We start from the raw sequence: 23,696 nt of genomic DNA, 5'->3' as shown, positions 1-23,696 counted from the left end.
CTCGGTGTGTGAGTTGTGGTGTGGCATGTACCCTTCTACACATGTCTGTGCAGCAGGTGTATGTGCGGTGTCTGTATACCCCGTCACACACGTGTGTATAGGTGCATGTGTGTGAGTATGTGTGTGCCTTGAGGTGTACGGGAGCTATTCCTCCATTTCTCTGCCCTCAGGGCCTGGGTTGCGAAAGACCAGAGAATCAGGGGGCAGAATGGAGGCTCGGAGCTGAGGGGTTCAGCCTCTGGTGTTGGATAAAGGGGCGATTCGACAGCCAGGGTAGGAGCTGGGTAAATGCAAGTGCCTTTAGAATTTCAGGTCCCAAGGAGTTGGGTGAATGAGTCAGGTGATCGTGGGGGAATTTCAGGTCGGGTTGTATGTGGTCTGGGAGGGTTAAGGATGGGAGGTCTCCTCCCCACTCTCTTCTTGCCTGGTGGGCACTCGGGGTCCCAGGGGGGCTCTGGGCTCAGGGAAGAGGGAGGAGACAGCCTAAGGGGGGGAGGGGCTCCTTCGGCGTGCCCCCTCCAGCCTGTGGAGGGCCTTGTCCCTCCTTCGGCTCTGTCTGCAACCGCTGAGCACCAGGGCCTCAGCCCCGTCTTCCTCGGAGGGACCGGAGCCCCAGCGAGAGCCCGCTGTGCGCTGGTGGTCTCGTGGTGGCAGGTCGGATGCTGAGCCAGGGTGCCCGGGCACTTCCTTTCTGGGCTGACTGGATGCCGGGTTGGTGGGGTGTGAACCAAGGCGGAGTGGCCCCTGGCCCCGCAGCCCGTGGGGGTGGCGTGGTGTCCTCCCCACTCAGTGCGTGGAAGGCTGCCTGCCAGCCTGGTTTTAGAAGCAGCAGCAGATTCGTGAGTTGTTCCCGATTCCGAGGGTCGAGTGGAGGGAGCAGGCCATCTGCTGCCTCCATTGTCCCAGAATAGCTGCCAGAGGGAGGGGAACGGAGTCAGCAAGGATCAGAACTGGGATGGAGGCAGAAGTCTGGCTTTAACCCTTTGTGTGTCTGCGTGCGAGCGTAGGTAGCTGCCTGTACTGTGTGCTAAAGTGACCCGTGTGGGCTGGGAGTTGGGGGCAAGGTTGGACTCCCCCGCCTTAGTCTTGCTGGGCCCCATTTTACAGACTGCAAAACTGAGGCACAGAGAGGGAGAAGTCCCTTAGTCCAGGTCTTAGGGCTTCTGGGTGCCAGCGCCAAGATTTGAGGCAACCGGGCTGTGCAGAGGTCATCTCAGTGTGGGATAACTCTGGTGGGTTGAGGACCCTCACCAGGCCTGGCTGCACCCTCCTTTCTTCCTGTTCTTCACCCTTGGGTGGGCGACTCCAAGGTTCATGGGTCTTACCTGTAAAACAGTCACAGTGACTTCTACGCAGTGAGCTGTCTGGAGACCTTGCAGAAGGCTCCTGGCACAGGCAGCGTCTCCACCCCCTGCCCTCTGTGAGCTCAGGGTCCTCAGTCATGAGAGGGGTGGCAGGGGTGCTGGCCTGGCGTCACCTCCACTCTGCCACCCAGGCCCTAGCCGTCCTCAGTCCCCCCTACTTTAGCAAAGCGGCCTGCTCAGTGGCCTCCCCGATGCTCCACTCCAGCACGCTGGCCCCTGGCTTCTCCTGGGGGCTGCCCAGGCTCTCTGCCTGCACCGGCTCTTCCCTCTCCCTGGGGCGCACCCTGTCTGCATGGCTGGATTGAGCTGCAGTGTCCCCTCCTAGGAAGGCTTTCCCTGGTTGCCCAGTACTGAGTGGCCAGCTGACAGCAGTCCCTGTCAGTCCCCTCGCTCTGTGGTCAATTTCTGCACAGCTCTCAGCTTCACAGACGCGTCTCTGGGTGATACCTCTCTCACTCATGGTCTTGCTCTCCTCTCCCTTATGACTGTCGGCTCCATGGCTCCAGGGACCGTGTCGGTTCCGTTCACCACAGCTCACGGCCTGGCCCATGGTAGACGCTCATCACAGGACGAGTAGAAGATGATTAAATGGGTTTCTCAGATCGCTTCCAGCTCCATCAGTGCTAAAACCCCTGGGGGCAAGGTTGTGGGGAGTTCCACAATGGGGGGTCGAGGGTCAGGCTGGCGACCCTGATCGTTCTCAGTGTCTCCCCAAAAAGGAAGGTTTGATGTTAGGTGCTCCTGAGAGATGCAATCGGAAGGACACAGTGCGGCCCTGGAAATCTGCTTGCAGAAATAATTGACCCCGGACAGCGCCCCCTTCTGGATCTAAATACCAGAGATATTTAGTTTTCTGGAGATGGGGTGGGGGCAGTGGAACGTGTGAAGGGACGATCAACAGTGAAGACAAAGGGCCTCGTTTCTCCAACAAGTAGATTGGTGTGAAGTGCAAGGGCGTGGGCTGTCAGAGTCCTGGCAGCTAAACACGGTGTAGGGGCCTCATTTTGATTCTGGTTCAAGTAAATGGATTCTGAAGAGACATTTTGGGGGCAAAATGAGGGAATTTGAATGTGGACTTGCATTTGGTTGGTATTAAGAAGTAGTTAGTTTTATCAGGTGTGATAACAATATGGAGTTTTCCTCGAATGTTCTAATATGTGAGAGATATGTTCTGAAATACTTATGGATAAAATAATAAAAAATCTGGAATTCTCTTTAAAAAGGTGCTCGAGGGGCGAATAAAATAAGAATGACCAAATGGGGATGGCTGTTGGAGCTGGTGAGGGGCCCAGGGGACTCATTATGTCACTTATCCATTTCAGGATAACACCTGAAATGAAGGGGGCCTGTGGACGCTCCCTTCTGCCGGCTCGGCCGCTCCGCCTTCTCTCCCTCTTTCCCCTGCCCCCTCCTCCATGCCCCACATTCAGGTCCAGAGAACATCTGTTTTCATCAGAAACAGCTGACCCGACTCCACTTCCTGTTCTCCCCAAACACCCAGAGAAAGGAGAGGCAGACCTTGACCCTGCCTGGTCTGCGTTTGGCTCGTTGCCTGGCTTCCCTGAGGCCCACCCTGATTTCTTTTGGTTTTGAGCACTTGCTCCCGCTGCTTTGTAACCCAGCAGCACTTTCCTCGGGCGCAGTCATTGGACACATCCTCCACCACTCGCCACTCCCCCCGAGCCAGCCAGCCAATAAGAACTTACCACTCATCCCCTTTGGGTGTGCGTATGTGTTTCTCTGTGTTAGAGGAAACACAGGGGAATCAGGTGCAAGCCCTATCGTCAGTGGCGAGCTCCAGTACCAGTCGGGACAGCATATCATATAATTGATAACATGCAACATGGGGCACGAGGAGGGGGGGCTAGAATGTGGTGGGGGGTGCTGTGGGGCAGCAGGGGTCAAGAAGACTGGATGTGCTCAGTGAGTTGGGTCTGGGTCTTGATCCCCGAGGAGGTCAGAAGGAACAGAATGCATCACACACTGCCTTGTGGGGAGGGCTATGGAGGCCCTAAGGAAAGATACAGATGCTGTGGTTATGAACACGGCTGTCTTCATGTGCCTACTTCTCTTGCAGAATAAAGGGGAACGATGTACCTAGCCAGGGGTCCGTGTGGAACAGAGGCAGTACTCCCCCTCCTGGCCCAGCTCTGTGGTAGACGCTCATCATGGAGGGATCCCCACGTGTCCTGAATGATTTTGGAAGTTCCCTCCAGAGGAGGGGCCCTAGCGGAGGCATCTCTGTACTTCATAGCATCTGGCACAGTGCTGGGCACCCAGCAGGCATTTCACAAAGCTGACTGCTTAGGTGCAAGAGAGTGACCCTCAGGCCAGGACCAGGAATCACAGGTGCTTGGTACAGACGTATTCCAGGGCTCTGAGCTATACATTTGCAGAACCCAAATCTCCAAAGGAGGGGCCAGGGAATCTGTATTCCCACCTGGGTCCCCAAGAGGCTCTAGTTGCTGGGCTAGAGAACAAGGCAGGGTTGGAGAGAGTTCAGCACCATGGACAGACCCCGCAGCAGCCTCAGCTCTCCTTTCTCCCTGGGACTAGCTGGGGCAAGAGCATTCATTCTGTGTGTGCAGGGGCAGGGTCTAACCTACACATGGTCTAACCCTGATGGGGGCCAGATGACACCGGTGGCCTTGACCCACATGTGCCACAGCCCTCGTCTCAGCTCCAGGAGTGGGTTCAGGGCAGGCCCTGGTCCTGCTGTGGGGGACAGCTCTCTGTGTGGGAAAGGGCCCGATAATAAGTATCTCCTCCATTTCTTCTATATGCTGTAAGTGACCCCCATACTGTGCACGAAGCAAAGCATGCAGCCTCAGCCGGTGTGAACAGATTAATCCCCCAGACATGGTTTGAGCATCTTCAAGGGCCCCGGTAGCCGTGGGGCATGTAAAGAGGAGCGGGATATAGCTGCCGCCCCAAGGACACAGCTTGTCAAACACGGTTCACTGATTGTTAGAAAGGAGAGCCGCCTTGAAGATGACGAGACTCCAGTCGGCGAGTGTACGTCCTGGAGAGCAGCCGGGGCGTGGAGAGAACAGGCAGTTGGCAGCAGGAGCTTCCTTGGTTTGAGGCCTGGCCCCGACACTGACTAGCTGTACGGCCTTGGCTCTCAGGGCCTCGGTTTCCTAAGCTAGCAAATGGGAGTGGCTACACCTACCCTCGGCTCCCCTCCCGGGCATTTGTAAGGAAGGGGCCCATCAGCCCGGTGCCCAGGACCCAGCCCGAGCATCATTCATTCACTTATATAGAGTCCGCACCTGTGTCAGGCATGATGCCAGGCATCTTCTACTGGGGATTAGGGCAGAGGTGGCCCCCAGCTAGACTCCATCTCCCTCCCTTGTGGTGGGGGTAGCCATGTGATGCAGCTCTGGCTATGGATGCCCCATGTGGAGGCCTGGCTCATAACCCACTCCCCCCAACTCGACAGGGTCTCTCTCTGTCCTTGTCACTGTTTAGATGGAGGGGACTCCATCTAAAGGAGGGTGGGGCCTGGGGATGGCAGGAGCCTGGGTCTCAGAGTCTGCCCACAATCTTTCCCCTTGGTGGCAGTCTGTGCACCGAACAGCTACAGCGAACTGTTAGAAGGTGCAGAGATAAACTGGCATTGCATTGAGCCCCTGTGTTTGCGGTGTTTGTTACAGGGCTTAGGCTGCCCCAACTCACATGGGGAGACAGCCCACAGGGAGACAGACAAGCGGGAGTCCCAGTGGGTGATGGAGAGATGGTAACGTGTACGGGAAGGAGACAGCGGAGATCTTGGGGGACATACATGTTGTGTGTTTGTTTTTGAATTCTTCTAAGCTTGCCCTGGCTGGACTGGCTCAGTGGATTGAGCGCTGGCCTGCGAACCAAAGGATCGACTGCGAGCAAAGTTTGATTCCCAGTCAGGGTACATGCCTGGGTTGTGGTCCAGGCCCCCAGTAGAGGGCACACGAGAGGCAACCACACATTGATGTTTCTCTCCCTGTCTTCCTCCCTTCCCCCTTTCTAAAAATACATACATACATACAATCTTTAACTTCTTCAAAGCTTAATACATAAACCTTCAGCTTCTCAGTGGTCCTGGTCTGAAATTCTCTTGCTTTGACCACTCACTTCTTCTCCAGCTTCTCAAAACCCTACAAGAATCCCTCACAACTCCTGCACCTCTTGGATTTTATTTCAAGAGCCTGCTGACCAGGTGCGTCTCTGACGTGGCCCTGCTGGGTTGCAAACCATGCTGTGTAGCCCCAGCGGCCTTTCTCTGTCCCACCCATAAAGCATCTCTGCACCTGTAAGGGTTTTACAGGTGCAGGATTCAGACTAGGAGAGTGAAAACACCCCAGTCACCTGCTGGTTTGCGAGCTATGCAGTTCAAAGCGGTTTTACTGGTATCCGATCCTTTTGAAATGAAGGGGAGATACCTTGTAACATGTAAGTACTATGGCAGCTGTTCTGTTCATCCGCTGCTGCTCAACAAAACCTCCCACCACTTCCTTCGCTCATGAATCTGCGATCTGGGCGGCGCTCACGGGAGGGCTCCCCTCGGCGCCCCTTGGTGTCAGCTGGGGCGGCTCCAGGGTGGAGCTGGGACCATCAGCAGGCTCCTCCTGCGTCTGACGCCTTGCTGGCCGCCCTCCCTGGCTCTGTGGCTTGCGGGGTAGCTGGACTTCCTCTGTGTTGGCTCGGGGCTCCCGGCCAAGAGAGAGAGGTGGGTTCTGGATCGCCCCTTAGGGCCGGGCCTGGGAGTGAGTCTGAGTCACTTCCTTAGAGGCCCAAACCAAGGCTGGTCTATGTTCAAGGAGAGGGCATTTAGAGTCCTTGCAACTCCCTTTTAAAAATACATTGGGAAAATTGTGTTAAAAATCTATTACATGAACTTTTCCATTTTAACGATTTTAAGTCCACCCTTCAGTGGCGTTAATTATGCTCACAGTGTCGTGCCAACAGCAGCAAGCTGTTCCCTAAGCGTGATGTCTTCAGGGCCCGCCTGTGGTACGCTGGAGCCCCATTCCTTCCGATGGCCGCATAACATCCCATTGCACTGAGTGTCGCCCCGGTTTGTACACTGACCCACCCGCACACGTGAGCCCCTTCTGTCTTGTGGAGGTTGTGAGTGGCGCTGCTATGAACATAAGCGTCCCGATATCTGTCCCTGCCTTCCGTTCTTCTGCGGACACACCCAGGAGTGGAACTGCTGGACCTGCTGGATCACGTGGTAATTTTACGTTTATTGCTTTTGAAGGACGGCCACACCGTTTTCCACAGCAGCCATGCATTTACCTCCCCACTGGCAATGCACAAGAAGCCCATTTCTTCACTCCTCACTAACATTTGTTATTTCCTGTGTGTTTGTGTTTTTAAATAATAGTCCTCTTAATCAATGTGAGGTGGTATCTCATTGTGGTTTTGATTGGCGTTTCCCTAGGGGTTAGTGACATTGCGCATCTTTTCATGTGCTTTTCGACATTTGTGCATCTTCTCTGGGGACATGTCTGCTCAAGTCCTCTGCTCAGTTTTTAATTGGGTTGTTTTTTGTTGTCGATGAGTTGTCATTCTTTTATACGGCCATGTAGTATTTCAAAGGATGGTCATATAGTTATTTACTAACCAGTCACCTATTGATGGATATCCAGGTCGTTTCCAGACAAGTGGGACTTCTCCGCACAGGGTATTACGTGTGTGCCATGAGCGTATTGGAGGATGAATCTGTAGCAGTAGGAGTGGTGAATGAAAGGCACGGTGTGTTTATCATTCAAGTCGACACTGTCCAATTGCCCTTGAGACTGGATGGACCCACTGTGGTCCCTGTAGCCATGTCGGAGAGCCGGGCACAGCTTTAAAACTCACACGTATGTTCTCAGCATCATCATGCCAAAGATTTCTTCTTTCTTGGGAATGCCAATCTGACATTTCCTAAGACAGATGAAAACATTGGCCTACCGCTGTACTGTGTTAAGGGATTTGCATCTTAATTGCATTTGTTCATAAGATGGAATTAATATTGAATAACTTGCCGTCCACTGGAACTAATTCTGACCCTATGTTATGAAAAAGCCATTCATGTTTTATGCTTTAAGAATCTGTTTAAAAAATTGCTACTTGAATACCATTAAACTGATATAAAAAATCAGGCTCAATCTCAATTTGGATGTTAATCTTTCCAAATAGTACATTTTTAAAAAAATCAAGCCTTTCCAAGAAGTACAGCCATGAAAATTCATGAGTAGGAATTCTTTCCTCTTATCAATAGTATCTAAGGAGATAATAGAACAACTCACCCATCAAATATGAACTCAACCTGGACACTCCAGACTCTGGTGGATTTAGAAGCAAACAGCAAGCATCACTTATAAAGCCAAACCCTCACTTCTTCAGCTTCTAATCAAGAAAGTGACTGAAAATGGTTAGGAGCGAATTGGAACCCAACGAAAACAGATGAACAGATTATAGCCATGTTAGTGACGTCACATCAATATGTGGTCCTAAGGAACCTGTCACCGTTTTCAGAAGGGGAATGTTTTTAGGGGAGGAAATATCCGTAAATGAAGAACCAACCTGTAGGTAAACTCAGGGCAGCAAACGCTGTGAGTTCTGCACAGAAAGTGATGTCATACTTACACCAGTTGAGTAATAGAGACAGACGCTGAGTGAGACACAGTGTGCAGGGTGTTCAGACCATCGCGTGCACACGCGCGCGCACATACACACACACACACACATGCACGACCTCTGCCCTACGGGTCAGTTTAGAAGCTGGTTTACACAGAGATTACTAGTTCACCTTGCTTTCCTTGCACGGTACCTTCACGCTTGTCTGGTCCAGCCTCTCACCAGCATAGGAGCCCCCGGCCGCCCAAGAACAGCCTACATCCTCCGACGGCCTTTGAATGAAGCAGCCAGCAGCTTCCTTCTCTCACGTGGCAGTGAGGCGGGCTGCTCCTTACAAGGAACCCAGGTTGGGTGCTGTGGCTCCCCACCAACCCCTGGGAGCTTCCTCCTCAGCCACCCCGACACAGGGAGGCATACCTGCCCTGGGATGGTTTGGAAAGGCTCTGCAGGTGATTCCAACGTTCGGCCAAGTTTGGAACATGCTGCTCTGTAGAGGTCATCCACCCTCTGCCCGGTCACCTTTTCATTCGCTCACTCACCTGCATTTACAGGGTACCTTTGACGCCAGCTCCTGAGATACCTCTGTGCTCCTCACCTCATGTTTTTCCTTACGGTGGCCCTTTTTACTTAAAGACTTTGTTTTAAAATCATGGATCTGAAGGGCCAGATATATTACGTTGCACACACAGCAAAAATAGGTCCGTAATGTTTAAAATAAACAAGTCCATCACTCTTGTCTAAACAATACCTTGTATATTATCTGTGATATTCATAACTACCTTTAGGAAACTATGGGTTCACTTCCTCGTTCATTAACTCACTCCGTCCTTCATCCATCCCACATTTCCAGGCTGGATGCTGGGCATCCTCCTCTGCCCTCCTGTGGAGCCATGCCTGGGGTCCAGCTCTTGTGCCCCCTGCTGCTGGAACAGGAGTGGAACCATCCCTAACTTCTCCAGGCCTTGATGACTCTATCTCAGGGCTTCCATTCCTTTGCGGAGTCAGGCAGTTCTGGAGGTTACCACTGGCTGGAGTCTCAGTGGGCAGTGTAGGCCAGCACCACTAGGGGGCACTCTCACACCACTGCTGGCTTCCCACCCAGGCCGGGTCAGGGCAAGAGCCTGGCTGGAAGGTTAGAATGCCTGGGTGCTGCTGGGGGAAGAGACCAGGCTGGGGAAAGGCCTTATGGAATAAAGGGGCATGAAAATAAACCCTCTGAACTCAGATTTGGAGTGAAATGCCTCCTCCTCCCTACCAGCACACAGAGTATCTCTTTACCAGGTCCTACAAAACATGACGAGTTGGGGACAGCAGCTATCAATTAATCCTGAGGTTTGGTGAAGGGCGAGCTTGCCCACATGCAGATGCTGAGCCCACCATGAACACCAGACAGCATGCCTGTGGCGGGATCCCTGACCCGCCCAGGACCTCGACCCTTGGCTGATTCTTCCCAGGGAGAGGAGAGGGTCCGAAAGCAGGACCACAGGTCACTGGGGCCTCTCCCGGGGACAGTGGGTGCTCTTCAGCAGAAAGAGCAGTTGTCAGGTGGACAGTGCAACTGTCCCCCTCCAGCCCCCTGGGCTGCAGTGTCCCCTGCTCTAAAATGGGGCTGAAGCCGCTCCTGCCCTGCCTGCCTCTCCTGAGAGCGTGGCTGGGACAGCGGCTGCAGACAGGGGAGGGTGGGTTTCCACCAGAACAGGAGAGCCTAACAGGGAGCCTGGCAGCCCATCGTCTCCCACCCTCCTGCCTCAGAGTCTGTGAGGATGCGTGTTCTGTGAGGGGCCTGGCCTTCGCCGTGCCTCCTCAATGGATATTTTGGGGAGGTGGGGGCTCCTGCTGGCCCTCCTGTGACTTGTGTCTAATTGCTCTAATCTGTGCCTTAACACGCTCGCCGGAAAGTGAGAGGAGTCGGCAGCTTCCCAGACAGAGGAGTGAGCCTCAGGCAAGGGAAGGGGGCGTTTGGGTCCCAGCACCCCCTGTACACAGGCCCTGGGATAGAGGCTGCAGAAGCCACAGAAATGTCGCAGGGTCACCCTTGTTTCTGGGTTCTCACAGGTCCTGGGGCAAGGAGGGGGGTTCATGCAGGATGTATGTGGGAATGAAAAGATCCCTGGGAGGGCTTGAGTAGCAGGAAGGGGGTGGGGGATGAGCGAGAACTCTGGTGGGGTTTGGGTCCCGGGGGACAACTGGGGGCTCCCAAGGGGGCTCCGCCTGTCTGTCTGTGCATGGGTGCAGGAGTGTGTTCCCACAGGCTTCCAGCCCTGCAGGGTTTCCTTGCTCAGCCTCTGGGAACCCTCCCACCCCGCTGGGACAGAAGGGGTTGGTGCAGCTGGGGAGGGGGTGGGGCTAGCCCAGATAGCAGCTTAAGGCCCTACTGCAGGGATAAAGCAATTATGGTTGGTACCCGTGAGTGAGTGTGTGCGCGCACATACTTGTGTAGGTGGAGGAGACTGAATTCACAGCTTTTGGTGGCTGCAGAATCCTCAGCTCCCCCAAGAAGGTCCCAAATTTGCCTGTGGTGTGGCTCGTCCTTGCCACGATTCCTCCCCCTGGCTGATCTGCCTTCCAGAGGCTGTGCTTCCGGACTGCTGCTTTTCCTAGGGGTTCTCTGGCTCTCAGGGTGCAATTTCAGCCAGGGTCAGAGGGGAGAAAGTTTGGGACACAGGGAGCTTCCTGGCACTGCCTTATGACATGGACAAATTGAGATTCTTGACCTTGCGCTTGACAAATGAATGACTTGTTATCACCACGGACACTTACCTGCATCAGCCTGAGTGAGAACACAGGCCCTGGACTGCTCCTCTCGTGTCGGGAGGCTCTCGGCAGAATTAGTTACAGGGAGCGTGAAGTCAGCGAACGCCATGTGCCGAAACTGGTGGGTAAATTCAGTTTCCTCCAACAAACGGACAACAAGGAAAGGACGTTCTCACCGAGAACGTGACCATGGCTGCTGATCCTCATTGCCCCTCCTGTGTAGCTGGCACCGCTCCAAGCCCTTCCCAGGTCCGCTCCCGTAATCCTCCCTGGGTGCCCATTTTACAGATGGAGAAATGGAGGCACGAAGAGGGTAGGGAATTTGCCCTGTGATGACACAGCCCACGGAGCAGTGGTTGGAAGCCAGGCTGTCTGGTGCCTGTGGTGATGCTGCGCTGGGCGTTGTAGGACAGCCTGGGAGCGGGTCCTGGTGGGGGTTAGAGCTTCTCCCCGTCGACTCGGTTTCACATGGCAAAGGCAGATGAGGAGGAGTTTGAAGGACACTCTTTCACCACCTGGGTAGTATTTGCTTTGTGTGTTTGCTGTTTGCAGCTATTATCCCGCTGCCCCGTTATCTCTCCAACAGGCGTGCTGTCCAGCACTTATGTCAACAGCTCCAGCCGCAGATCAGCAGGTCTGCATGTTTCGCCATCACCAAGGACAGGGCCTGGAGGCTGGGACTCAGAGGCTGGTCTGTGGGTCACCCGAGTGTCTGAGAGGGAGGCAGGGAGGCTGGGGGTGCATCTCCGAAATGGGAGGCGGGGGCGGGGCGGTGCACAGCAGTGCTCCTTCACAAGGCTTTTGTGGATCAGTCAGGGATTGCGTCCCAAGGCTGGCAAGAGGGGGCGGGTAACAGCGAATTAAGGCAGACTGAGGTCTCGCTCTCTCCTTCTCTCTCTCACACACATACATATAAAAGATGTCATGAAGTAGGCATCCAGGGTTGGTGATAGTGAGGGGGCTCAGCAGTGTCATTAGGGACCCAGGCTCCTGAGCATATGGCTTTCATCTTCAAGGTCACCTCATACTCCAAGATGGCTGCTGGTTCTCCATCATTACACCTACTTTCCTGGGAGCAGGTGGGTAGAGACCAATGGAATGTTTCCCTTTATGCTGCCTAACAACTTAATGCTTGTGCCTCGTTGGCCTCTTCTAGCTGCAAGGGAGGCTGAGAAAATAAATCTTTTGGCCAGGGCACATTGCCATGCAAGTGCTTGTTACTGAGGTAAAAGGGAGACGGGATATATTTTTTAAAGGTTTTATTTATTTATTTTTAGAGAGAGGGGAAGGGGAGGAGGAAAAGGGAGAGAAACATCAATGTGTGGTTGTCCCTCACGCACCTCCCCATTGCGGACCCGGCCCACAACCCAGGCATGTACCCCGAGTGGAGATCGAACTGGTGACCTTTTGGTTGGCAGGCCAGTACTCAATCCACTGAGCCACACCAGCCAGGGGGAGGCATGATATTTTAAGGGTACCCTATGATCTCTGTCAGAGTTCAGTAGCGTCCCAGGCACCCCAAGGTGAAACTTGTGCTTTTTTTCTCTGGGTGCTGTGATTGTTTCAGACCAAACAGCCAGAGAGGATCAGGGAAGGGGGCCTGGCTGGTTTGGGGTATAATCCCCCCTTAGTATCCTGTAGCAGTTCCAGTTTTGGGGAAGGGGGTCTGCTGGCCCACCATGGCGGAGCTGGGGGGAGAGGGAGAGGGTGCTGGGCAGGGGCTCTGTGTGCCTGCAGGCAAGTGCGGTGGCGTGGGGGTGGCACAGCTTGTCACTGTGCTGGGACGTCTGAGTGGTCCAGCTCCGGGGCAGGAGAGGGGTAAGCTGGGGTGTTGGGGGTGAGGGTGTAACCTAAATGGAGGTCTGGCTGCCTGCAGCTATGGAAGCCAATATGTGAGAGGTGGGTGCTGACGTAAAGGAAAGTGGTTTATTTTCAGGTGCCGGCCACCTGGAAGTTGGGGGACTGGAGTCTCAAAGCCCATCTCCCCCTCTCCGTGCAGGCAAAGGTTTTTACAGGGAGGGAGACAGGGACGGAACACAAAGATCAAGGGAGGGGGCTGCAAAGTTCTCTACGTGCCGACCAGCACAGTGTATTCCAATAAGACAAGTGACGGTCTGGTGTGCGTCATCCTGGCTTAGTCACCCTGGCTTCACGTCATCTTGGCTTCACGTCACCCTGGTCTCACGACTGAAGGTCAGCAAGTCTCCCAGGGCTGAGTTGCCTGAAGGTTGGATTGCGTATTTTGGAGTTAGTTCCTAGGATTCTTACACAAACGTGCTGTCTGTCTGCAAACTACCATGAGAGCCAGCACTTACAGACACTGTCAAAAGAATGGTGGGTGGGTTACAACTCCCCGGTGTTACAATTTTCCACTGTTACAAGGGGGGTCAGCACAGGGTGGCCCTTCTGGGAAGACCTCCGGACACTCTCCTGTAGGCTCAGCCCCAGGTGACCGGGCCCAGGGACCTAGTCCATGCCCCTCCCCCTCCACATCCGTGGGGCCCTGGGAGGGCTCCCTCCTGTCCCTTCCCAGCCCCTAACTCTCCCCAGAAGGCAACCATTCTCCCGACCTGGGTCAGGAGACACCGCTTTTGCCTGTTCTCACACTTCTTGTAAACACACGGCCTGCTCTCTCGCTGGCTCCTTGCACTCAGCCCAGTGCCTGCGGGAGGCGTCCAGGTGTGGCCTGTGGATTCCTTTAAACCGCTGAGTGATTTTCCATTGTGGGGACAGACCACCATTGTTTTTCACTCACCCGTGATGACATTTGGGTCCTCTCCTGTCCAGAGCTGTCACGAGTGAAGCACAGTGAGCATTCGTGGCCAAGTCCCTGGGCACACAGATGCCGTAGCTTCTCTGGGGTACGCGCCTAGGAGAGGAAGGGCTGGGTCACAGACACGGTCCACATGCAACTTTGCAGAAATGCCAAACTGTCTGTCACCGGGTTGAGCCCCTCCCACTGGCTGTGCCGGAGGTGGAGCCTCATCCTTCCCACCCTGGGTGTCGCCTTCCGTCCGGTTTGGCTGTCTCTGTGGGTGTGAAGGTAGCTTAAAGCGCCTGCTGTCCGCGTGTCTGTGATAGCTGCCCATGCCGAACGTCTCTTCACGTGCACTGTAGGCCATTTCGATGTTCTCTTTCGTCAAGTGCTAGGTCACATCTTGAGCTGGTTTAAAAAACCATGGCTTGTTTTTCCTTATTGATTTCCAGGGGTTCTTTATATATGCTGGGGTACTCGTCCTTCGTCAGATATGTGCCTCGAATCTGTGAATTGGCTTCTCTTTCTCTTAATGGTGTCTCTTGCTGAATATAAGTTCTTGATTTTATCGAAACCCAGTTTATCATGTTTTCTTTTGTGGTTAAGTTTTTTGGTGTGTCTAGTTGAAGAGGGCTTTGCCTCCCAAAGCAGAGTCTTTTCAACACACACACTCCACCTGCCCCAGGCCCGCCTGGCTGCTCTCTGCCTCCTCGTCTCCTATGAGCAGAGCCAGCCCGGGGCAGGGGCGAGGGAGGCAGAGAGGGGACGCGGGGTGGGAGAGCCGTGGGCAAGTTTGGGCGTTAAAGTCCAGATCACTCGCCTCCCCCAGGTCACTGGCTCTGTACCTGCCACCCCCTTAGCTTCCCATGTGTGGATTTGGATTTAGGCTGGGCTGCAAGATTAAAGCCAAAGAGATTAAAAGATTACCTTTGTCTGGGGAGGCAAAGTCTGCCTCTTTGCTCCTGGGGCTGTGTGTGGGGGGTGGGAATGGGGGAGGTTGTTGGTGCTGGTGCTGTCCCCTTCCTGCCCAGGCCCGGGCCACCCGCACTGTGTGTGACCTTGAGCAGAGCTGGACGGTGAGCTCCAGCCTGGCTTCCCTGGGTTCTCAAAGTGTGGCCCCCAGACCAGCCGTCCCAGCATCAGCTGGTAACTGGGTTAGAAATGCAACCTTTAGGCCCCTCCCGGACCTGTTGAGCCTGAAGGACTTCAGGGTGAGGGTGGGGTTGAGCAGTGGCCCAGGTCTGAAGCCCCTCAGGGGTTTCAGACCACACTAGGGCCTGCCAACTAGCGCCTTTAATCAGGGCAACAATCGCTCATTTTTCGAGTACTTGACAGTGTCTGCTGGTGACTCTTCTGAAGAGTGTGCACGCATTCACTTGTGGTGCAGGTGCCATTACGCAGAAGACAGTTGAGGCACAGAGAGGTGAAGCAACTTGCTGAGGGGCACACAGCTTCTGAGGCGCTGAGGCTGGCTCCAGAGGCCGAGGCACTGACTGCTGCTGCCTACTATTTCAAAACCTTAGTGCTGTGTGCCCAGGACCTGTGCAGAAGCACACAGTTTTTATCAGCTGCTCCAAGGGGTGGCGGTGCCAAAGGGTAACAGCTCTTGGGAGCCCTGGCTCTTAAGGTCCTTTCCCGGCCTCCCCCAGGGCCCCCTGAGTCTGCTCCTCCTGCCTCCTGGAGCCATGGCTGCTGGGAGGCCCTGGGTTGAGACTGAAGGGAGGGGCTGATGGGAGCTGACCCCCGCTGCACAGCCCCAGCCAGACTCAGAGACCGAGACCCACGGCACCCCACGGTTCAGGAGTTCGTCCATGGCTCACTTCATTTCCTCATTCAGTATGTAGCGGTCCCCCCAACCAGAGAGAAGTCAAGGCGGGCAGGAAGCCAGAGGCAGAGAGAAGGAAGGGAGGGGAAGAGGAAACCTGTCCATTAATTTTACGATTCTCCCTGCCAGCACCCTCCCGCCTCCAGGGATGGTGGAATCCCCCACCCCAGTGCTGGAGAGTGACCAAGGCCAAGGCTGAGAGGAGGAGGTTGATTTATGGGGGAGTGCTGGGGAGCGGGAGTGAGTGCGCCGGTGGTGTGGGGGAGCAATTCATCACAGCTCCCTAGCGGGGCAGAGAGGGCCAACGCCCAGTTCCTCGGCCTTGGCCAGGAGGCCTGACCAGCAACCCCAGCCTCCCAGCCTGCCCTGCTCTCTGCCAGGTCACCGAGAACCCTGCTGTCAGGGGCAGGGGACATGCTCCGGTAGCCTCAGGGCCCCAGCACCCTCTGGCAGCCCACCTCCCACTTCTCTTGGGCCTACAGCCTCTTTGAACCAGTGAGTGGGGGTAGGATGGGGAGGAAGGACCCTCGGGTACAATCTTAGGGAAGTCCCTTCTCTGAGCCTCAGTTTCCTCATCTGTGAAATTGAAATGAGGGCCTCAGACTCACAGGGCAGTGGTGGAGGCAAAATGGTGTGACTGTGTGCAAAGCTCTGTGCCACCAAAGAGGTGACAAGTGTGAGGTTGGAATGAGGGGCTTGTCTCCTGCTGCTGTGCCTCTGGGCGTACGCTGGTCCCCGGGCAGGGAGAGTGTGCTGGCTGCAGGGGCTGCTGGGTGCAGGCGGGCATACACACCACAAGTCCGAAGCCGCACGTGTGCTGTGTATGTGCGGGTGTGTGTGTGTACGGGCACATGTGTGTGTGCAAGTGCACTGACAGCTGTGAGCTGGAGCTCTCATGTAATCCCTCCACCCCAGCCAGTTTGGGAGGACCCCCCTGGGGTGGCAGTGGGGGTGTGGCTGGGTGCTCAGGCCTGGGCCCCATGCAGCTGGTTATTTATTGATTAATTCTGCTGCCAGCTGACGAATGCCAAGCCCGTGCCAGGCGCAGGCCCTGGGCTGATTTACATAATTAAAAACCATCAGTAATGGAGCCAGGCCTCACCCGCCAACTGCTTCCTCTAGCGTGACAATGGGCTGAGCCCCCCTCCTCCACCCCACCCTGTCCGCTGGGCCCAGAGGCTTCTACGCCTCCCGACCCCTCACTCTCCCGGCCTGATCTGTGTGGGTCCCCCAACCTGGGCCGCTCCAGGGCCATTATAGAGAGATTGCAGTGTCCTGGGATTCTCGAGTCGGTGACTGAGATTCTATTAGTCGATGGTTCTAAGGTTCTTTGATGGAGAGCCTCAGATTATAAGATTCAGCTGTGATCCTCTGAGTGTGTGATTTTTCAAGAGTCTATTACTCTCTGTGACAGAGGGGAAAAATATTTGCTCTCAGCAGTCCTGACAGCTCTCAGGGAGGTGGGGCCGGCGTCGGAGGCCAGGCTTGCAGTGGAGGCCACCATGGTGGCTCAGTGTGTCAGCTGCTGCTTTGCAGATGGAGGAGGGATTCGTCACTGCAGAGGGCCGAGGCTGGGGGTGGGCACTGCAGGCATCTGGACAGGGGGAAGGAGGACCAGGGACAGCGGGGGATGGCTACAAGAAGAAATCCTTGGTGGCATCCTAGCCGCCAAGAGGGACTTCAGGAAATATCAGATCCTGTGGAGTGCATGATGTCTGGGTTGCCTTCCTCGTCTGCAGAAAAGGCGCCTGCATTTAGAGAGGCAGTTTGGGGTGAAGAGCGAGGTCTGCCCCGCTCGCCAGCTGTGTGATCTTGGGGAAGCTACTCAGCCTCTCTGGGCCGTAGTAACCTTCTCACCTGGGAAATGGGGCTTGCTGTGAGGGTTAAATGTTAATCAGCGTCCAGTCCTTTGAGTGCTGCCGGCACCTGGGGAGCCCCTCGTGAGCGGGGGCTATTACTGTGTGCGAGGGGGTTTTGGGGGGAGCTTCAGCAGGCTGGGGCGAGTTGGTGGGGACAGATGCACGGGAGGGCTGGTCTTCTATCTCCACAGTAAACCAGCTCCCAGCGGTGTGCAGAGGAAGTTTGTGGAATGAATGAATGCTTTTCTCTTCTCAGCCCTTCTCAACCATGGTGCCAGCCCGCAGCCTGTTTAGGCAAGGGACCTGGGACACAGGCTTTGCTCAGCTGGGTCCCCAGGCCTTGCTTTCTTCTCTTGCATCAGTCCCCTGTCTGCCTCTTGCTCTCCATCCCCATGGCCTGGCTCGGCTGCTCAGCAGGAATCCCCGCCCCTTCCCAGCCAGCTCCCCCGCAGTTTGGGGAAGACGGCGCTGCCCAAGCTGTGTCCACCCCTGGGGCCTGGAAGTACACTCACAGGCCCTGTCCCCGGTGCCCCACGTCTCAGCCCCAGCATCTCCATCCTCTGATCCAAGACCTCAGAACCGAAAACCGCCAGAGAAGCTTGCTCAGATCTGTGGTGTGTTGGATTGTGTAATGGTACAAGGGGCCCAGGTGAACCGCCCGTCTTAGGTAAAGTTCGAAAAGATCTGTCATAATTTAAAAAATCGAAATAAGCTATGTTGAAAATTAATGATAGAATGTAAGACGGTGCAGCCGCTGTGGAAAACAGTCTGGCAGCTCCTCAGAGGGTGAAATGTTGAATTGTCGTGTGAGCAAGCAGTTCCGCTCCTTGGTACACGTCCAAAGGGGTTTGAAAGTGCCCTGTACCCCAGGGTTCACAGAGCATTATTCACAGTAGCCACAGCTGGCAGCAGCCTCAATGTCCTTCAGCAGACGAGTGGGTAAACCAAGTACAGAACACAGGAAGCAAACACACACCGTGGAATATTATGCAGCTCTAAAAAAAGGAATAAATTCTAGCGCTACCACATGGGTGAAGCTTGAAGACATCACGCTAAGGGAAAGAAACCAGACACAACATGACAGATCCTGTGTGATTCCACTTCTCTGAGGTACCCAGGACAGCCAACTTTATACAGACAGAGAAAGGCGAGTGGAGGGTCCCAGGGGCCGGGAGAGGGAAATGGAGAGGTTAGCGGTTCATGGGGACAGAGTTTCAGTTCTGCAAGATGAAGAAGTTTGGAGATGGAGAGTGGCGATGATTGTACAACTGTGTGAATGTACTCAATGCCACTGAACTCTGCGCTTAAAAGTGGTTAATTTAAAAAAATGGTTAATTTTGCTGTGTGTTTGTTCCCACAATAAAAAGGGTTTGTTATTGAGAGATGATTTTGTTTGTAATCCTTTTCTGTTTTTTATTTTCACTGTTTAGTGTTCACCATTGATCTCCCAGGCCCCTGTGTTCCTGGCACATAGTAGGCCTGCAACCTTTGCTAGCTGAGTGGAGGAATGAGCCAGGTCCCCTCCACGCCCAGTCTGACCGGGCGATGAGCCAGCCGGACCCGCAGCTCATGGTTCCCGTCCAGGTAGCTGCTTTCCTTTCACTTTTGATTTCACAAACCAGAGAACCTATCACTCAGCCACAGGTTGTCGGGGACGGGGGCACAGGTGCCTGGCTTCAGGCTTTGGGGATTGGACACCATCCCTGAGGTGACAAAGAAGTGATTTCTCGTGGAGGCCTCTTTCTAGCGCTCATCAGAGGAGAAAAGCCACGCACCGTGCACTGGAGGGCCGGAACGTCCCCGGGACCGGCAGCCTGCACTCTGCCTCAATCACATTCCACACTGGAGAGGATTAGGGTTCCTTGGTGGCAGAGGCTCTCGGATGGGGCTCTGATATGCTCATCGCCGTGGCATTGATTTGTCCCCCGAGCAGTGGAGAAAATCATCGAGGGCTGGGACAGAGTCAGCCTCTTGGGGACCAAGAAGCGTGGCCCCCAGTTTGGGGCTTATGAAACTTGGCATCTTGGCATCGGCTGTGGAAGTTCCAATTTGGCCCCGTGGCAGCAGAGTCAGACGGCTCAACGTACTGGCTGTGCAGCCAGGTCATGTTTCTTAAAATCAAGTGAACGGCTCTCACTGGTGTAACTGTCACAGAGACTCCCAATCCCTCATTTACACAAATCGGACGTGCATGCTCCTGCGCTGGCGAGGGTTGCGAGGGTTACGCGGGTTGCGCGGGTTGGAGAAGCAGGTCCTGTTTGGCCCGTCGCCTCGGACGGCTGGCTCCAAAGATGTCCACTCGCTGGCCATGGCTTGATTGCACCAATTTTCTCAATTTCTCTCGGTGCTGAATGAAGATCGGGAGTCGCATTGTTGCCCACCAGCTGCTCGCTGTGAATAGCACCGAGTGCTGGCATTCCCGAGCGGGGGCCTCCGTCCTCCGAGTGGGGGCTGTGCCCGCCCTCGCACGCAGGCCACACGGAGACCGAGAGCCAGACCGGTCTCAGCAGCTCTTCCGGTCTTTATTGTGGCTCACAAACTAACTGTCAGCCAAACCGAAAGTGGTCTCTCCCGCAGCGTCCATGCCCTGTGAGGAACAGGACCCCAATAGACCGTGGGGCCCACTTCCCTCCAGTGTGTGCAGGGCAGGCTGCGGGGATGGGAAATCCAGCCACAAATGCTTTGGTAAGTAAAGGTGCAGTCCTGAGACGTAGGTCTGTCTGCGGCAACAGACAAAATAACGCTGATTTAAACAAGATAGACTTTTCCTGTCTCCCTCCCTCCCTCCCCGACCCACCTCTATCTGTCTGCCCTGTTGGAGCATAAGGTGACAACTTTGTACAGTATTGCCTGCCTTCCTTAAGCCATGGGCGGCTCCACCGTCTGGGTTAACGTGGCTGCTCCAGGTCCTGCCCTTGCACCCCCATTCTAGCCTATGGTAAGGGCAGGAAAACAAAGGAGAGGTACACACTTTTCCTTAGGAAATTGCCTAGCTCATCTCTGCTCTCATTCCATTGGCCAGAATGCAGTCAAATGGCCACACCTGTCTGCACAGTAAGCTGGGAAATGTAGTCTCTATCTGGGCATCTATGTATTTGGTGAAACGTTGATTTCTGTAGAAAGGGAGAGTGGACATTGGGGGGCAACTGGCAGTCTTTTCATGCACACCGTGACTAGTGCTGACCCCCACAGTGGGGAAGGAGCGCTGAATAAGACAACACGCATCCTTCCAAAAGGTGTGAGGGGAGGGTTTCGGGGACGGGGTGGTCCGTGGTGTCGAATGTGGCTGACAGGACAAGTCAGAGGTGAGGCGAGGGCCTGGTGGCCTTGACGAGGGGTGAGGGGAGGGACAAAGACCGCCTGGGGTAAGCAAGTAGATATGGGTCTCTGGGTGTTTTTCTTTCTATCAAGGAAAGGAGAGAAATAGGGATGTGAGTGCAAAGTATATGGATTTTTAAAGATGGGGAAACAGCAGTATGTGTGTGGTGCTGTGAATGATCCTGGAGAGGAAATGGGGACACTGAGGTTGTAGGAGAAAGAAGGGACATGCAGGAGGAGCATCCTCGAGACGGTGGGAGGGGTGGGGCCTACGGCACCATGGCACCTCGGCCTCAGGGGAATGAGGTGACTGGCGGAGCCTCTTCTCTCATTGCTTCTGTTTTCTCAGTGAGTTGGAAAACAAGGTCATCGATAGCTTGGGTGAAAATGGAAAGGAGAAATTGGTGGTTTGGGGACAGAGGAGAAGGTACATGCCCGACACCTAGGAACTATTTTCCTCCTGTGACAAGCAGCCTTGAGGTGGGACAAGATGGCTGCCACAGTTGGCTCCAGCATTATGCCAGAATCCCGGGAAAGAAGAAGGGGAAAGAAACGTGGGGCCCCACCATTCGTGCCTGACTTCTTCTAAAAGAAAAGACAAACTTTCTTAGACACCCAGCAACTGCTTTCTGCTTCAATCTCATTGGTCAGAATTGGGTCACATAGCTACTCCTAGCTGCAAGGGAGGCTGGGGAGTCAGGAATAGGATTCTCAGGATTGACTGAGTGCAGGACACACGGCCTCTTTGAATGCGCTAGGGCTCAGCTAAGATAAAGAGAGGGGTTGCCGGCCGAGCCCTCCCTTCCACGTGCCGAAGTCTGAGATGCCCTCCCCAGCAACAGTCTTGTATGTCCATAAAAGGAAATATCAGCCAGCATACACGTGTGATGATCGCTGGTCTTCTACATCATTGGCCATTAATTACATGAAACCCCTGCCCCCAATACTACCAATAGTGCTATTTGATAAAAAATAATTTTGTCAATAGCCAAATCGCTTTTTTTCTCTGACTTGTTGTTCGCTTTGTGGCTGGCTTTATAAGTGTCCCAGCAATAGGGTGGCATGTGCCTGGCTCTTCCACGAGGCCAGCCACCTCGAACAACACCGCTGTGGTTTCGGTCCCTTCGCTGCCTTTGGTGATGGAAGTCATCAATTTTGTGTTGGAAAGCTTTGTTTTGTGCTTGTCTAGAAACACTCCACTGGTTTCCCAGAGCACTGCCTTGGTTGTTTTGTGGGGAGAAAGATGTGGAAACTTCGAAGGCTCCCGACCAGCACTGTGTGAGCTGACACGAGAGACCCCACACTGGTCCTGGGGGTTGACACAACTCCATTTTTGGTGTTTAGGGTTGTGCTTTTTATTTTTACTTTTCTCCTTTGCCTCTACAAAATCATCCCTCTACAAAATCATCCCTCTCCAAACCAGCGCATTCCACAGGCATATCAAATTCTATTCACTACTCAGCGTCATGCCTTCCTCTGGATGATAAAGTTTTTGTTAATATTTTCATTCCTACTTGCATGTTTCAATAAACCATTCTGCGGACCAATCCCTTTCCTTCGTTTGGGGCTGCATCGCAACAGCGAACACGTCCGAGGGCTTGCTAGGTGCCACACATGGTTCTAAGTGATTGATGTGCATTGTGGTCGTTTAAAACCAGGCTCCCAGGGCTCCGATGCCCCTCCTGTTGAGAGGCAGCATCGCTGTCCCTTCCACTTTAATCTGGGCTGCGTTAGTGACTCACTGCCTACCAGCAGAAGGCAGTGAACGCGATGTTTTGTGATTTCCAAAGCCAGGTATGGAAAGACCATGCTGTTTCTGCCCGTTTTTTTCCCGGGACACTCCTTCTGGGGGGAAGACAGCCACCACGTAAAAAGCTCACCTGCCCTGACGCTGCCGGGCTGGAAGCAGACACCTCATTCCCCAGCTCTGACAGAGCCACCAGCCTACAGTGGACACCAGATGCTAGCTGTGTGAATGAGTTGTCCAGGACGTCCAGTGCAGCCTGGCTAAGTGGTCAGGGGGCAGCAGCTGCAGTGGGCGTCCGTCTCCACCTGCATGAGGACCCTGAGCAAGAACCACCCACCTGAGCCCTTGCAGAACTCCTGACCCACTACACTGTGAGCCCAGTACAATCGTTCTGCACTCTCTGTTTGCAGGACCTGGCCTGCAACCCAAGCGTGTGCCCTGACTGGGAATTGAACTGGAGACCCTTTTGTTCCACTTGAATTTTTAAGCAGCAACAGTAATCAGGAGACATAGGCGTCGTTGGGTCCCTGTTCTTTGATGAAGAGGTGAAGCCCCAGAGAGAGTAAGCAACTTGCACAGGTTTTCATGGCAGAGAGGAATGAGCACTGGCAGGCTGACTCCAGTGTTTGGCCTCTTGACAGTAAGGGAGGGGGAAGCAAAGTTAGCAAACAAGCAATAATGCACAAAATGGAAACACATGCCAGGCTCGCTCACGGCGCCCCGTCCAGGGGAGGGTGGCGCCTTTGGACCCACTGTTGGAGGTAGATCAATAGCCCTTGAACACACGGCACCTTTAAGAAGGGAGCAATTACGGCAAAAGTCACAATTCATCTCACATTCCATACTGGCAAATTGTGAGTGAGTAAAATTCTCCCAATCCATCTTATTTCATCTAAAACCTCCCAAGTGCCCAGGGGTGTCAGGGTTTGGAGACCACGTGAGGGAAGCCCTGACCCGTTGACTCTCAGCCTCTGGGGCGCGGCAGCTCAGAAGCTTCCTGGCAGAAAAATATGAGAGTCATAAAATTAGAGGACATCAATTGTAACTGCTGGGAGCACCTTGGAGTTCATCTCATCCAACCTTTCACCCCGGGCGAGCCAGGAAAAAGCCACGTGAGAGCCAAGCAACCGCTCGATGCGGTGCCCCGAGCAGCGTCGGCAGGCAGCTTGTGATTAAGTGCCGAGAAATTGTCCAGAGGATGCAGCGGTCGGATCACAGGGTGCCGGTGGTCACTGAGGGCTGGGGACAGGGCCCGCTTCGTGGGCAGGTGGCTGGTACAGTCCTTCCCTTTGTCCTCGGACACAGCCTCACCCCCCTGCCCTGTGCCGGTTCATACCAGGTTTCTGTCACTTGCCACGACAAGGCCTGACTGATAACTTCCTCTCAAGTTGTCATGAGGATTTGCTGGCATTTGTAAAGAACCTGGCACAGGGCAGCCACCTGTACATGGTGAGGGGTATTGTCATCT

At 54.4% G+C, this 23,696-nt stretch overlaps 1 long non-coding RNA gene across 1 annotated transcript; it reads left to right on the top strand.

Moving 5' to 3' along the window:
• The first annotated feature begins 361 nt into the window (after positions 1–361).
• Positions 362–18,098, top strand: LOC119002419 (uncharacterized). The gene is made up of 3 exons (XR_005069734.1): positions 362–376; positions 966–967; positions 17,975–18,098. It is a non-coding gene; the product is annotated as an uncharacterized LOC119002419 (long non-coding RNA).
• The last annotated feature ends 5,598 nt before the right edge of the window (positions 18,099–23,696 follow it).

This window comes from Sturnira hondurensis, unplaced genomic scaffold, assembly GCF_014824575.4.
Source record: "Sturnira hondurensis isolate 20B ecotype Veracruz unplaced genomic scaffold, ASM1482457v3 Scaffold0017436, whole genome shotgun sequence".
Classification (NCBI taxonomy): domain Eukaryota; kingdom Metazoa; phylum Chordata; class Mammalia; order Chiroptera; family Phyllostomidae; genus Sturnira; species Sturnira hondurensis.
The sequence above is the reverse complement of the archived record's forward strand: the minus strand, read 5'-3'. Positions and strand labels throughout refer to the sequence as shown.